Raw genomic sequence first — 18,020 nt, forward strand, 5'->3', positions numbered from 1 at the left:
AGTACAATAACTTTTACCATTTTAATTTGTTTTAATAGTATATTGACAGTATTGTTTTCTTTCAAAAATCCACTTCATTTTCTTTACCCTATTATTAAAATGGTAATTGACAAAAACAAACTACATTGTCACCAGAAGAGCAATACAAAATGTACAAGTGATATTTTAAAATCATCTTTCCAGCTTGAATTTCAATGATGCATTGGGGCAACGATTTTGTGAGAAAACATCTTCACCCTTAAATAAAGATTTTCTTAATTCCTTACCTGTGTGCTAATTAGATATCACCTTGTTTTCACATTAAACAGACTTCCACATGAGAAAGCAGCAAGGATGCAGTGGCGTTAATGTTTCCTGGTGTCAACCTGTTTTATTTCAGTAGACATTGAAATGAGGATACATCTTGCTGCCTTTCCAATGAAGCAAGTTTAATTTAGTAATAGGTGAAAAACCATCCCTACAAAGGTGTTAATCAGAGACTTGGCTTTGTGGACACTTTTCAGAGAACAAATTTGTTAGCATAAAAATAAAGCCAGAAAATGAAGAGCTGTTGAATCACGCAATTTGATTTTTTTGCCAGCATATTTCTTTTTCTCTGCAACCCACTGCTAAATTGTGCTTCCTAGCTGTTTTTATAAAATCACTGAATCAAATCTAACTCTGATTACATCAGAGAAGGCCAGGTACCCTACACCATAACAGGGGGTATGAAATTTGACTTGTCTACTTAAAGATCACCAAAATCTGATAACAAGGTCAATTACGTCCCTGGGTGGGATTGAACCACCAACCTTTTGGTTAATAGCCGTACACACTAACTGATTGCGCCACAGAGACACTTTTCAAAAGTACATACTGACAAATGCTAATAAGCATTCATCTAAAACGTTTCCTAGAAAAACTTAAAAAAGTCAATAATCTGGAGCGTTTTTGTAAGATGTTTCTTCTATCAACCAACGAAGAAACACATTGGTACTTTCCCATGATGAATGAGTGATTCAGGATCTCTTGCACTTACATGTGCAGCAGAGTACAGCAATGGAAGCATGCTGGGCCCATAACCCAGAGGTAGGCAGATTGAAACTATCCTCTGCTATATGCATTTTTTTTTTGTTAATTAAAGTAATCCAAAACTGGGATTGATATTTTGGCTCTTTTATTTTTACTTAAAGTACAATAACTTTTACCATTTTAATTTGTTTTAATAGTATATTGACAGTATTGTTTTCTTTCAAAAATCCACTTCATTTTCTTTACCCTATTATTAAAATGGTAATTGACAAAAACAAACTACATTGTCACCAGAAGAGCAATACAAAATGTACAAGTGATATATTAAAATCATCTTTCCAGCTTGAATTTCAATGATGCATTGGGTCAACAAATTTGTGAGAAACATCTTCACCCTTAAATAAAGATTTTCTTAATTCCTTACCTGTGTGCTAATTAGATATCACCTTGTTTTCACATTAAACAGACTTCCACATGAGAAAGCAGCAAGGAAGCAGTGGCGTTAATGTTTCCTGGTATCAACTTGTATTATTTCAGTAGACATTGAAATGAGGATGCATCTTGCTGCCTTTCCAATGAAGCAAGTTTAATTTAGTAATAGGTGAAAAACCATCCTTACAAAGGTGTTAATCAGAGACTTGGCTTTGTGGACACTTTTCAGAGAACAAATTTGTTAGCATAAAAATAAAGCCAGAAAATGAAGAGCTGTTTAATCACTGGATTGGATTTTTCTGCCAGCATATTTTTTTTCTCTGCAACCCACTGCTAAATTGTGCTTCCTAGCTGTTTTTTTATAAAATCACTGAATAAAATCTAACTCTGATTACATCAGAGAAGGCCATGTACCCTACACCATAAGAGGGGGTTTGAAATTTTGACTTGTCTACTTAAATATCACCAAAATCTGATCACAAGTTTAATTACGTCCCTAGGTGGGATTGAACCACCAACCTTTCGGTTAATAGCCAAACACACTAACCGATTGCGCCACAGAGACACTTTGCAAAAAGTGCATACTGACAAAGGCTAATAAGCATACATCTAGAACGTTTCCTAGAAAAACATTAAAAAATCAATAATCTGGAGAGTTTTTGTAAGATGTTTCTTCTATCAACCAACGAAGAAACACATTGGTACTTTCCCATGATGAGTGAGTGCTTCAGGATCTCTTGCACTTACATGTGCAGCAGAGTACAGCAATGGAAGCATGCTGGGCCCATAACCCAGAGGTAGGCAGATTGAAACTATCCTCTGCTATATGCATTTTTTTTGTTAATTAAAGTAATCCAAAACTGGGATTGATATTTTGGCTCTTTTATTTTTACTTAAAGTACAATAACTTTTACCATTTTAATTTGTTTTAATAGTATATTGACAGTATTGTTTTCTTTCAAAAATCCACTTAATTTTCTTTACCCTATTATTAAAATGGTAATTGACAAAAACAAACTACATTGTCACCAGAAGAGCAATACAAAATGTACAAGTGATATATTAAAATCATCTTTCCAGCTTGAATTTCAATGATGCATTGGGGAAACGATTTTGTGAGAAACATCTTCACCCTTAAATAAAGATTTCTTAATTCCTTACCTGTGTGATAATTAGATATCACCTTGTTTTCGCATTAAACAGACTTCCACATGAGAAAGCAGCAAGGATGCAGTGGCGTTAATGTTTCCTGGTGTCAACTTGTATTATTTCAGTAGACATTGAAATGAGGATGCATCTTGCTGCCTTTCCAATGAAGCAAGTTTAATTTAGTAATAGGTGAAAAACCATCCTTACAAAGGTGTTAATCAGAGACTTGGCTTTGTGGACACTTTTCAGAGAACAAATTTGTTAGCATAAAAATAAAGCCAGAAAATGAAGAGCTGTTTAATCACTCAATTGAATTTTTCTGCCAGCATATTTTTTTTCTCTGCAAACCACTGCTAAATTGTGCTTCCTAGCTGTTTTTATAAAATCAATGAATCAAATCTAACTCTGATTACATCAGAGAAGGCCAGGTACCCTACACCATAAGAGGGGGTTTGAAATTTTGACTTGTCAATTTAAAGATCACCAAAATCTGATAACAAGATCAATTACATCCCTGGGTGGGATTTAACCACCAACCTTTTAGTTAATAGCCGTACACACTAACTGATTGTGCCACAGAGACACTTTGCGAAAGTGCATACTGACAAAGGCTAATAAGCATTCATCTAAAACGTTTCCTAGAAAAACTTTAAAAAGTCAATAATCTGGAGAGTTTTTGTAAGATGTTTCTTCCATCAACCAACGAAGAAACACATTGGTACTTTCCCATGATGAGTGAGTGCTTCAGGATCTCTTGCACTTACATGTGCAGCAGAGTACAGCAATGGAAGCATGCTGGGCTCATAACCCAGAGGTAGGCAGATTGAAACTATCCTCTGCTGTATGCTTTTTTTTTTAATTAAAGTAATCCAAAACTGGGATTGATATTTTGGCTCTTTTATTTTTACTTAAAGTACAATAACTTTTACCATTTTAATTTGTTTTAATAGTATATTGACAGTATTGTTTTCTTTCAAAAATACACTTAATTTTCTTTACCCTATTATTAAAATGGTAATTGACAAAAACAAACTACATTGTCACCAGAAGAGCAATACAAAATGTACAAGTGATATATTAAAATCATCTTTCCAGCTTGAATTTCAATGATGCATTGGGGCAACGATTTTGTGAGAAACATCTTCACCCTTAAATAAAGATTTTCTTAATTCCTTACCTGTGTGCTAATTAGATATCACCTTGTTTTCGCATTAAACAGACTTCCACATGAGAAAGCAGCAAGGATGCAGTGGCGTTAATGTTTCCTGGTGTCAACTTGTATTATTTCAGTAGACATTGAAATGAGGATGCATCTTGCTGCCTTTCCAATGAAGCAAGTTTAATTTAGTAATAGGTGAAAAACCATCCCTACAAAGGTGTTAATCAGAGACTTGGCTTTGTGGACACTTTTCAGAGAACAAATTTGTTAGCATAAAAATAAAGCCAGAAAATGAAGAGCTGTTTAATCACTCAATTGGATTTGTTTTGCCAGCATATTTTTTTTCTCTGCAACCCACTGCTAAATTGTGCTTCCTAGCTGTTTTTTATAAAATCACTGAATCAAATCTAACTCTGATTACATCAAAGAAGGCCAGGTACCCTACACAATAAGAGGGGGTTTGAAATTTTGACTTGTCTACTTAAATATCACCAAAATCTGATCACAAGGTCAATTACGTTCCTGGGTGGGATTGAACCACCAACCTTTTGGTTATTAGCCTTACACACTAACCAATTGCACCACAGAGACACATTGCAAGAAGTACATACTGACAAAGGCTAATAAGCATTCATCAAGAACGTTTCCTAGAAAAACTTTAAAAAGTCAATAATCTGGAGAGTTTTTGTAAGATGTTTCTTCCATCAACCAACAAAGAAACACATTGGTACTTTCCCATGATAAGTGAGTGCTTCAGGATCTCTTGCACTTACATGTGCAGCAGAGTACTGCAATGGAAGCATGCTGGGCCCATAACCCAGAGATAGGCAGATTGAAACTATCCTCTGCTATATGCATTTTTTTTTGTTAATTAAAGTAATCCAAAACTGGGATTGATATTTTGTCTCTTTTATTTTTACTTAAAGTACAATAACTTTTACCATTTTAATTTGTTTTAATAGTATATTGACAGTATTGTTTTCTTTCAAAAATCCACTTCATTTTCTTTACCCTATTATTAAAATGGTAATTGACAAAAACAAACTACATTGTCACCAGAAGAGCAATACAAAATGTACAAGTGATATATTAAATTCATCTTTCCAGCATGAATTTCAATGATGCATTGGGTCAACAATTTTGTGAGAAACATCTTCACCCTTAAATAAAGATTTTCTTAATTCCTTACCTGTGTGCTAATTAGATATCACCTTGTTTTCACATTAAACAGACTTCCACATGAGAAAGCAGCAAGGATGCAGTGGCGTTAATGTTTCCTGGTGTCAACTTGTATTATTTCAGTAGACATTGAAATGAGGATGCATCTTGCTGCCTTTCCAATGAAGCAAGTTTAATTTAGTAATAGGTGAAAAACCATCCTTACAAAGGTGTTAATCAGAGACTTGGCTTTGTGGACACTTTTCAGAGAACAAATTTGTTAGCATAAAAATAAAGCCAGAAAATGAAGAGCTGTTTAATCACTCAATTGGATTTTTCTGCCAGCATATTTTTTTTCTCTGCAACCCACTGCTAAATTGTGCTTCCTAGCTGTTTTTATAAAATCACTGAATCAAATCAAACTCTGATTACATCAGAGAAGGCCAGGTACCCTACACAATAAGAGGGGGTTTGAAATTTTGACTTGTCTACTTAAATATCACCAAAATCTGACCACAAGGTCAATTACGTCCCTGGGTGGGATTGAACCACCAACCTTTTGGTTAATAGCCGAACACACTAACCGATTGCGCCACAGAGACACTTTGTGAAAAGTTCATACTGACAAAGGCTAATAAGCATACATCTAGAACGTTTCCTAGAAAAACATTAAAAAATCAATAATCTGGAGAGTTTTTGTAAGATGTTTCTTCCATCAACCAACAAATAAACACATTGGTACTTTCCCATGATGAGTGAGTGCTTCAGGATCTCTTGCACTTACATGTGCAGCAGAGTACTGCAATGGAAGCATGCTGGACCCATAACCCAGAGGTAGGCAGATTGAAACTATTCTTTGCTATATGCATTTTTTTTTGTTAATTTAAGTAATCAAAACTGGGATTGATATTTTTGCTCTTTTATTTTTACTTAAAGTACAATAACTTTTACCATTTTAATTTGTTTTAATAGTATATTGACAGTATAGTTTTCTTTCAAAAATCCACTTAATTTTCTTTACCCTATTATTAAAATGGTAATTGACAAAAAAAACTACATTGTCACCAGAAGAGCAATACAAAATGTACAAGTGATATATTAAAATCATCTTTCCAGCTTGAATTTCAATGATGCATTGGGGCAACAATTTTGTGAGAAACATCTTCACCCTTAAATAAAGATTTTCGTAATTCCTTACCTGTGTGCTAATTAGATATCACCTTGTTTTCACATTAAACAGACTTCCACATGAGAAAGCAGCAAGGATGCAGTGGCGTTAATGTTTCCTGGTTTCAACCTGTATTATTTCAGTAGACATTGAAATGAGGATGCATCTTGCTGCCTTTCCAATGAAGCAAGTTTAATTTAGTAATAGGTGAAAAACCATCCCTACAAAGGTGTTAATCAGAGACTTGGCTTTGTGGACATTTTTCAGAGAACAAATTTGTTAGCATAAAAATAAAGCCAGAAAATGAAGAGCTGTTTAATCACGCAATTTGATTTTTTTGCCAGCATATTTCTTTTTCTCTGCAACCCACTGCTAAATTGTGCTTCCTAGATGTTTTTATAAAATCACTGAATTAAATCTAACTCTGATTACATCTGAGAAGGCCAGGTACCCTACACAATAACAGGGGGTATGAAATTTGACTTGTCTACTTAAAGATCACCAAAATCTGATAACAAGGTCAATTACGTCCCTGGGTGGGATTGAACCACCAACCTTTTGGTTAATAGCCGTACACACTAACTGATTGCGCCACAGATACACTTTGCAAAAGTACATACTGACAAATGCTAATAAGCATTCATCTAAAACGTTTCCTAGAAAAACTTAAAAAAGTCAATAATCTGGAGAGTTTTTGTAAGATGTTTCTTCTATCAACCAACGAAGAAACACATTGGTACTTTCCCATGATGAGTGAGTGCTTCAGGATCTCTTGCACTTACATGTGCAGCAGAGTACAGCAATGGAAGCATGCTGGGCCCATAACCCAGAGGTAGGCAGATTGAAACTATCCTCTGCTATATGCATTTTTTTTTGTTAATTAAAGTAATCCAAAACTGGGATTGATATTTTGGCTCTTTTATTTTTACTTAAAGTACAATAACTTTTACCATTTTAATTTGTTTTAATAGTATATTGACAGTATTGTTTTCTTTCAAAAATCCACTTCATTTTCTTTACCCTATTATTAAAATGGTAATTGACAAAAACAAACTACATTGTCACCAGAAGAGCAATACAAAATGTACAAGTGATATATTAAATTCATCTTTCCAGCATGAATTTCAATGATGCATTGGGTCAACAATTTTGTGAGAAACATCTTCACCCTTAAATAAAGATTTTCTTAATTCCTTACCCGTGTGCTAATTAGATATCACCTTGTTTTCACATTAAACAGACTTCCACATGAGAAAGCAGCAAGGATGCAGTGGCGTTAATGTTTCCTGGTGTCAACTTGTATTATTTCAGTAGACATTGAAATGAGGATGCATCTTGCTGCCTTTCCAATGAAGCAAGTTTAATTTAGTAATAGGTGAAAAACCATCCTTACAAAGGTGTTAATCAGAGACTTGGCTTTGTGCACACTTTTCAGAGAACAAATTTGTTAGCATAAAAATAAAGCCAGAAAATGAAGAGCTGTTTAATCACTCAATTGGATTTTTCTGCCAGCATATTTTTTTTCTCTGCAACCCACTGCTAAATTGTGCTTCCTAGCTGTTTTTTATAAAATCACTGAATCAAATCTAACTCTGATTACATCAGAGAAGGCCAGGTACCCTACACAATAAGAGGGGGTTTGAAATTTGACTTGTCTACTTAAATATCACCAAAATCTGACCACAAGGTCAATTACGTCCCTGGGTGGGATTGAACCACCAACCTTTTGGTTAATAGCCGAACACACTAACCGATTGCGCCACAGAGACACTTTGCGAAAAGTACATACTGACAAAGGCTAATAAGCATACATCTAGAACGTTTCCTAGAAAAACATTAAAAAATCAATAATCTGGAGAGTTTTTGTAAGATGTTTCTTCCATCAACCAACAAATAAACACATTGGTACTTTCCCATGATGAGTGAGTGCTTCAGGATCTCTTGCACTTACATGTGCAGCAGAGTACTGCAATGGAAGCATGCTGGACCCATAACCAAGAGGTAGGCAGATTGAAACTATTCTTTGCTATATGCATTTTTTTTTGTTAATTTAAGTAATCAAAACTGGGATTGATATTTTTGCTCTTTTATTTTTACTTAAAGTACAATAACTTTTACCATTTTAATTTGTTTTAATAGTATATTGACAGTATTGTTTTCTTTCAAAAATCCACTTCATTTTCTTTACCCTATTATTAAAATGGTAATTGACAAAAAAAACTACATTGTCACCAGAAGAGCAATACAAAATGTACAAGTGATATATTAAAATCATCTTTCCAGCTTGAATTTCAATGATGCATTGGGGCAACAATTTTGTGAGAAACATCTTCACCCTTAAATAAAGATTTTCGTAATTCCTTACCTGTGTGCTAATTAGATATCACCTTGTTTTCACATTAAACAGACTTCCACATGAGAAAGCAGCAAGGATGCAGTGGCGTTAATGTTTCCTGGTTTCAACCTGTATTATTTCAGTAGACATTGAAATGAGGATGCATCTTGCTGCCTTTCCAATGAAGCAAGTTTAATTTAGTAATAGGTGAAAAACCATCCATACAAAGGTGTTAATCAGAGACTTGGCTTTGTGGACACTTTTCAGAGAACAAATTTGTTAGCATAAAAATAAAGCCAGAAAATGAAGAGCTGTTTAATCACGCAATTTGATTTTTTTGCCAGCATATTTCTTTTTCTCTGCAACCCACTGCTAAATTGTGCTTCCTAGCTGTTTTTATAAAATCAATGAATCAAATCTAACTCTGATTACATCAGAGAAGGCCAGGTACCCTACACCATAAGAGGGGGTTTGAAATTTTGACTTGTCTACTGAAAGATCACCAAAATCTGATAACAAGATCAATTACATCTCTGGGTGGGATTGAACCACCAACCTTTTAGTTAATAGCCGTACACACTAACTGATTGCGCCACAGAGACACTTTGCGAAAGTGCATACTGACAAAGGCTAATAAACATTCATCTAAAACGTTTCCTAGAAAAACTTTAAAAAGTCAATAATCTGGAGAGTTTTTGTAAGATGTTTCTTCCATCAACCAACGAAGAAACACATTGGTACTTTCCCATGATGAGTGAGTGCTTCAGGATCTCTTGCACTTACATGTGCAGCAGAGTACAGCAATGGAAGCATGCTGGGCTCATAACCCAGAGGTAGGCAGATTGAAACTATCCTCTGCTGTATGCTTTTTTTTTTTAATTTAAGTAATCCAAAACTGGGATTGATATTTTGGCTCTTTTATTTTTACTTAAAGTACAATAACTTTTACCATTTTAATTTGTTTTAATAGTATATTGACAGTATTGTTTTCTTTCAAAAATCCACTTAATTTTCTTTACCCTATTATTAAAATGGTAATTGACAAAAACAAACTACATTGTCACCAGAAGAGCAATACAAAATGTACAAGTGATATATTAAAATCATCTTTCCAGCTTGAATTTCAATGATGCATTGGGGCAACGATTTTGTGAGAAACATCTTCACCCTTAAATAAAGATTTTCTTAATTCCTTACCTGTGTGCTAATTAGATATCACCTTGTTTTCGCATTAAACAGACTTCCACATGAGAAAGCAGTAAGGATGCAGTGGCGTTAATGTTTCCTGGTGTCAACCTGTATTATTTCAGTAGACATTGAAATGAGGATGCATCTTGCTGCCTTTCCAATGAAGCAAGTTTAATTTAGTAATAGGTGAAAAACCATCCCTACAAAGGTGTTAATCAGAGACTTGGCTTTGTGGACACTTTTCAGAGAACAAATTTGTTAGCATAAAAATAAACCAGAAAATGAAGAGCTGTTTAATCACTCAATTGGATTTTTTTGCCAGCATATTTTTTTCTCTGCAACCCACTGCTAAATTGTGCTTCCTAGCTGTTTTTTATAAAATCACTGAATCAAATCTAACTCTGATAACATCAGAGAAGGCCAGGTACCCTACACAATAAGAGGGGGTTTGAAATTTTGACTTGTCTACTTAAAGATCACCAAAATCTGAACACAAGGTCAATTACGTCCCTGGGTGGGATTGAACCACCAACCTTTTGGTTAATAGCCTTACACACTAACCAATTGCGCCACAGAGACACTTTGCAAAAGTACATACTGACAAAATCTAATAAGCATTCATCTAGAACGTTTCCTAGAAAAACTTTAAAAAGTCAATAATCTGGAGAGTTTTTGTAAGATGTTTCTTCCATCAACCAATGAAGAAACACATTGGTACTTTCCCATGATGAGTGAGTGCTTCAGGATCTTTTGCACTTACATGTGCAGCAGAGTACTGCAATGGAAGCATGCTGGGCCCATAACCCAGAGGTAGGCAGATTGAAACTATCCTTTGCTTAATGCATTTTTTTTGTTAATTAAAGTAATCCAAAACTGGGATTGATATTTTGGCTCTTTTATTTTTACTTAAAGTACAATAACTTTTACCATTTTAATTTGTTTTGATAGTATATTGACAGTATTGTTTTCTTTCAAAAATCCACTTAATTTTCTTTACCCTATTATTAAAATGGTAATTGACAAAAACAAACTACATTGTCACCAGAAGAGCAATACAAAATGTACAAGTGATATATTAAAATCATCTTTCCAGCTTGAATTTGAATGATGCATTAGGGCAACGATTTTGTGAGAAACATCTTCACCCTTAAATAAAGATTTTCTTAATTCCTTACCTGTGTGATAATTAGATATCACCTTGTTTTCGCATTAAACAGACTTCCACATGAGAAAGCAGCAAGGATGCAGTGGCGTTAATGTTTCCTGGTGTCAACTTGTATTATTTCAGTAGACATTGAAATGAGGATGCATCTTGCTGCCTTTCCAATGAAGCAAGTTTAATTTAGTAATAGGTGAAAAACCATCCTTACAAAGGTGTTAATCAGAGACTTGGCTTTGTGGACACTTTTCAGAGAACAAATTTGTTAGCATAAAAATAAAGCCAGAAAATGAAGAGCTGTTTAATCACTCAATTGGATTTTTCTGCCAGCATATTTTTTTTCTCTGCAAACCACTGCTAAATTGTGCTTCCTAGCTGTTTTTATAAAATCAATGAATCAAATCTAACTCTGATTACATCAGAGAAGGCCAGGTACCCTACACAATAAGATGGGGTTTGAAATTTTGACTTGTCTACTTAAATATCACCAAAATCTGATCACAAGGTCAATTACGTCCCTGGGTGGGATTGAACCACCAACCTTTTGGTTAATAGCCTTACACACTAACCAATTGCGCCACAGAGACACTTTGCAAAAGTACATACTGACAAAGGCTAATAAGCAATCATCTAGAACGTTTCCTAGAAAAACTTTAAAAAGTCAATAATCTGGAGAGTTTTTGTAAGATGTTTCTTCCATCAATCAATGAAGAAACACATTGGTACTTTCCCATGATGAGTGAGTGCTTCAGGATCTCTTGCACTTACATGTGCAGCAGAGTACTGCAATGGAAGCATGCTGGGCTCATAACCCAGAGGTAGGCAGATTGAAATTATCCTTTGCTATATGCATTTTTTTTGTTAATTAAAGTAATCCAAAACTGGGATTGATATTTTTGCTCTTTTATTTTTACTTAAAGTACAATAACTTTTACCATTTTAATTTGTTTTAATAGTATATTGACAGTATTGTTTTCTTTCAAAAATCCACTTAATTTTCTTTACCCTATTATTAAAATGGTAATTGACAAAAACAAACTACATTGTCACCAGAAGAGCAATACAAAATGTACAAGTGATATATTAAAATCATCTTTCCAGCTTGAATTTCAATGATGCATTGGGGCAACGATTTTGTGAGAAACATCTTCACCCTTAAATAAAGATTTTCTTAATTCCTTACCTGTGTGCTAATTAGATATCACCTTGTTTTCACATTAAACAGACTTCCACATGAGAAAGCAGCAAGGATGCAGTGGCGTTAATGTTTCCTGGTGTCAACCTGTATTATTTCAGTAGACATTGAAATGAGGATGCATCTTGCTGCCTTTCCAATGAAGCAAGTTTAATTTAGTAATAGGTGAAAAACCATCCTTACAAAGGTGTTAATCAGAGACTTGGCTTTGTGGACACTTTTCAGAGAACAAATTTGTTAGCATAAAAATAAAGCCAGAAAATGAAGATCTGTTTAATCACTCAATTGGATTTTTCTGCCAGCATATTTTTTTTCTCTGCAAACCACTGCTAAATTGTGCTTCCTAGCTGTTTTTATAAAATCAATGAATCAAATCTAACTCTGATTACATCAGAGAAGGCCAGGTACCCTACACAATAAGATGGGGTTTGAAATTTTGACTTGTCTACTTAAATATCACCAAAATCTGATCACAAGGTCAATTACGTCCCTGGGTGGGATTGAACCACCAACCTTTTGGTTAATAGCCTTACACACTAACCAATTGCGCCACAGAGACACTTTGCAAAAGTACATACTGACAAAGGCTAATAAGCATTCATCTAGAACGTTTCCTAGAAAAACTTTAAAAAGTCAATAATCTGGAGAGTTTTTGTAAGATGTTTCTTCCATCAACCAATGAAGAAACACATTGGTACTTTCCCATGATGAGTGAGTGCTTCAGGATCTCTTGCACTTACATGTGCAGCAGAGTACTGCAATAGAAGCATGCTGGGCCCATAACCCAGAGGTAGGCAGATTGAAACTATCCTTTGCTATATGCATTTTTTTTGTTAATTAAAGTAATCCAAAACTGGGATTGATATTTTGGCTCTTTTATTTTTACTTAAAGTACAATAACTTTTACCATTTTAATTTGTTTTGATAGTATATTGACAGTATTGTTTTCTTTCAAAAATCCACTTAATTTTCTTTACCCTATTATTAAAATGGTAATTGACAAAAACAAACTACATTGTCACCAGAAGAGCAATACAAAATGTACAAGTGATATATTAAAATCATCTTTCCAGCTTGAATTTCAATGATGCATTGGGGCAACGATTTTGTGAGAAACATCTTCACCCTTAAATAAAGATTTTCTTAATTCCTTACCTGTGTGCTAATTAGATATCACCTTGTTTTCACATTAAACAGACTTCCACATGAGAAAGCAGCAAGGATGCAGTGGCGTTAATGTTTCCTGGTGTCAACCTGTATTATATCAGTAGACATTGAAATGAGGATGCATCTTGCTGCCTTTCCAATGAAGCAAGTTTAATTTAGTAATAGGTGAAAAACCATCCCTACAAAGGTGTTAATCAGAGACTTGGCTTTGTGGACACTTTTCAGAGAACAAATTTGTTAGCATAAAAATAAAGCCAGAAAATGAAGAGCTGTTTAATCACTCAATTGTATTTTTATGCCAGCATATTTTTTTTATCTGCAACCCACTGCTAAATTGTGCTTCCTAGCTGTTTTTTATAAAATCACTGAATCAAATCTAACTCTGATTACATCAGAGAAGGCCAGGTACCCTACACAATAAGAGGGGGTTTGAAATTTTGACTTGTCTACTTAAATATCACCAAAATCTGATCACAAGGTCAATTACATTCCTGGGTGGGATTGAACCACCAACCTTTTGTTAATAGCCTTACACACTAACCAATTGCGCCACAGAGACACTTTGCAAAAGTACATACTGACAAAGGCTAATAAGCATTCATCTAGAACGTTTCCTAGAAAAACTTTAAAAAGTCAATAATCTGGAGAGTTTTTTAAGATGTTTCTTCCATCAACCAACGAAGAAACACATTGGTACTTTCCCATGATGAGTGAGTGCTTCAGGATCTCTTGCACTTACATGTGCAGCAGAGTACTGCAATGGAAGCATGCTGGGCTCATAACCCAGAGGTAGGCAGATTGAAATTATCCTTTGCTATATGCATTTTTTTTTGTTAATTAAAGTAATCCAAAACTGGGATTGATATTTTTGCTCTTTTATTTTTACTTAAAGTACAATAACTTTTACCATTTTAATTTGTTTTAATAGTATATTGACAGTATTGTTTTCTTTCAAAAATCCACTTAATTTTCTTTACCCTATTATTAAAATGGTAATTGACAAAAACAAACTACATTGTCACCAGAAGAGCAATACAAAATGTACAAGTGATATATTAAAATCATCTTTCCAGCTTGAATTTCAATGATGCATTGGGGCAACGATTTTGTGAGAAACATCTTCACCCTTAAATAAAGATTTTCTTAATTCCTTACCTGTGTGCTAATTAGATATCACCTTGTTTTCACATTAAACAGACTTCCACATGAGAAAGCAGCAAGGATGCAGTGGCGTTAATGTTTCCTGGTGTCAACCTGTATTATTTCAGTAGACATTGAAATGAGGATGCATCTTGCTGCCTTTCCAATGAAGCAAGTTTAATTTAGTAATAGGTGAAAAACCATCCCTACAAAGGTGTTAATCAGAGACTTGGCTTTGTGGACACTTTTCAGAGAACAAATTTGTTAGCATAAAAATAAACCAGAAAATGAAGAGCTGTTTAATCACTCAATTGGATTTTTTTGCCAGCATATTTTTTTTCTCTGCAACCCACTGCTAAATTGTGCTTCCTAGCTGTTTTTTATAAAACCACTGAATCAAATCTAACTCTGATAACATCAGAGAAGGCCAGGTACCCTACACAATAAGATGGGGTTTGAAATTTTGACTTGTCTACTTAAATATCACCAAAATCTGATCACAAGGTCAATTACGTCCCTGGGTGGGATTGAACCACCAACCTTTTGGTTAATAGCCTTACACACTAACCAATTGCGCCACAGAGACACTTTGCAAAAGTCCATACTGACAAAGGCTAATAAGCATTCATCTAGAACGTTTCCTAGAAAAACTTTAAAAAGTCAATAATCTGGAGAGTTTTTGTAAGATGTTTCTTCCATCAACCAATGAAGAAACACATTGGTACTTTCCCATGATGAGTGAGTGCTTCAGGATCTCTTGCACTTACATGTGCAGCAGAGTACTGCAATGGAAGCATGCTGGGCCCATAACCCAGAGGTAGGCAGATTGAAACTATCCTTTGCTATATGCATTTTTTTTTGTTAATTAAAGTAATCCAAAACTGGGATTGATATTTTTGCTCTTTTATTTTTACTTAAAGTACAATAACTTTTACCATTTTAATTTGTTTTAATAGTATATTGACAGTATTGTTTTCTTTCAAAAATCCACTTAATTTTCTTTACCCTATTATTAAAATGGTAATTGACAAAAACAAACCACATTGTCACCAGAAGAGCAATACAAAATGTACAAGTGATATATTAAAATCATCTTTCCAGCTTGAATTTCAATGATGCATTGGGGCAACGATTTTGTGAGAAACATCTTCACCCTTAAATAAAGATTTTCTTAATTCCTTACCTGTGTGCTAATTAGATATCACATTGTTTTCACATTAAACAAACTTCCACATGAGAAAGCAGCAAGGATGCAGTGGCGTTAATGTTTCCTGGTGTCAACCTGTATTATTTCAGTAGACATTGAAATGAGGATGCATCTTGCTGCCTTTCCAATGAAGCAAGTTTAATTTAGTAATAGGTGAAAAACCATCCCTACAAAGGTGTTAATCAGAGACATGGCTTTGTGGACACTTTTCAGAGAACAAATTTGTTAGCATAAAAATAAAGCCAGAAAATGAAGAGCTGTTTAATCACTCAATTGGATTTTTCTGCCAGCATATTTTTTTTATCTGCAACCCACTGCTAAATTGTGCTTCCTAGCTGTTTTTTATAAAATCACTGAATCAAATCTAACTCTGATTACATCAGAGAAGGCCAGGTACCCTACACAATAAGAGGGGGTTTGAAATTTTGACTTGTCTACTTAAATATCACCAAAATCTGATCACAAGGTCAATTACATTCCTGGGTGAGATTGAACCACCAACCTTTTGATTAATAGCCTTACACACTAACTAATTGCGCCACAGAGACACTTTGCAAAAGTACATACTGACAAAGGCTAATAAGCATTCATCTAGAACGTTTCCTAGAAAAACTTTAAAAAGTCAATATTCTGGAGAGTTTTTGTAAGATGTTTCTTCCATCAACCAACGAAGAAACACATTGGTACTTTCCCATGATGAGTGAGTACTTCAGGATCTCTTGCACTTACATGTGCAGCAGAGTATTGCAATGGAAGCATGCTGGGCCCATAACCCAGAGGTAGGCAGATTGAAACTATCCTTTGCTATATGCATTTTTTTTTGTTAATTAAAGTAATCCAAAACTGGGATTGATATTTTTGCTCTTTTATTTTTACTTAAAGTACAATAACTTTTACCATTTTAATTTGTTTTAATAGTATATTGACAGTATTGTTTTCTTTCAAAAATCCACTTAATTTTCTTTACCCTATTATTAAAATGGTAATTGACAAAAACAAACTACATTGTCACCAGAAGAGCAATACAAAATGTACAAGTGATATATTAAAATCATCTTTCCAGCTTGAATTTCAATGATGCATTGGGGCAACGATTTTGTGAGAAACATCTTCACCCTTAAATAAAGATTTTCTTAATTCCTTACCTGTGTGCTAATTAGATATCACCTTGTTTTCACATTAAACAGACTTCCACATGAGAAAGCAGCAAGGATGCAGTGGCGTTAATGTTTCCTGGTGTCAACTTGTATTATTTCAGTAGACATTGAAATGAGGATGCATCTTGCTGCCTTTCCAATGAAGCAAGTTTAATTTAGTAATACGTGAAAAACCATCCCTACAAAGGTGTTAATCAGAGACTTGGCTTTGTGGACACTTTTCAGAGAACAAATTTGTTAGCATAAAAATAAAGCCAGAAATGAAGAGCTGTTTAATCACTCAATTGGATTTTTTTGCCAGCATATTTCTTTTTCTCTGCAACCCACTGCTAAATTGTGCTTCCTAGCTGTTTTTATAAAATCACTGAATCAAATCTAACTCTGATTACATCAGAGAAGGCTAGGTACCCTACACAATAAGAGGGGGTTTGAAATTTTGACTTGTCTACTTAAATATTACCAAAATCTGATCACAAGGTCAATTACGTCCCTGGGTAGGATTTAACCACCAACCTTTTGGTTAATAGCCGTACACACTAACCAATTGCGCCACAGAGACACTTTGCAAAAAGTACATACTGACAAAGGCTAATAAGCATTCATCTAGAACGTTTCCTAGAAAAACTTTAAAAAGTCAATAATCTGGAGAGTTTTTGTAAGATGTTTCTTCCATCAACCAACAAAGAAACACATTGGTACTTTCCCATGATGAGTGAGTGCTTCAGGATCTCTTGCACTTACATGTGCAGCAGAGTACTGCAATGGAAGCATGCTGGGCCCATAACCCAGAGGTAGGCAGATTGAAACTATCCTTTGCTATATGCATTTTTTTGGTAATTAAAGTAATCCAAAACTGGGATGGATATTTTTGCTCTTTTATTTTTACTTAAAGTACAATAACTTTTACCATTTTAATTTGTTTTAATAGTATATTGACAGTATTGTTTTCTTTCAAAAATCCACTTAATTTTCTTTACCCTATTATTAAAATGGTAATTGACAAAAACAAACTACATTGTCACCAGAAGAGCAATACAAAATGTACAAGTGATATATTAAAATCATCTTTCCAGGTTGAATTTCAATGATGCATTGGGGCAACGATTTTGTGAGAAACATCTTCACCCTTAAATAAAGATTTTCTTAATTGCTTACCTGTGTGCTAATTAGATATCACCTTGTTTTCACATTAAACAGACTTCCACATGAGAAAGCAGCAAGGATGCAGTGCCGTTAATGTTTCCTGGTGTCAACCTGTATTATTTCAGTAGACATTGAAATGAGGATGCATCTTGCTGCCTTTCCAATGAAGCAAGTTTAATTTAGTAATAGGTGAAAAACCATCCTTACAAAGGTGTTAATCAGAGACTTGGCTTTGTGGACACTTTTCAGAGA

Source organism: Pseudophryne corroboree, unplaced genomic scaffold (genome assembly GCF_028390025.1).
Source record: "Pseudophryne corroboree isolate aPseCor3 unplaced genomic scaffold, aPseCor3.hap2 scaffold_623, whole genome shotgun sequence".
NCBI lineage: Eukaryota > Metazoa > Chordata > Amphibia > Anura > Myobatrachidae > Pseudophryne > Pseudophryne corroboree.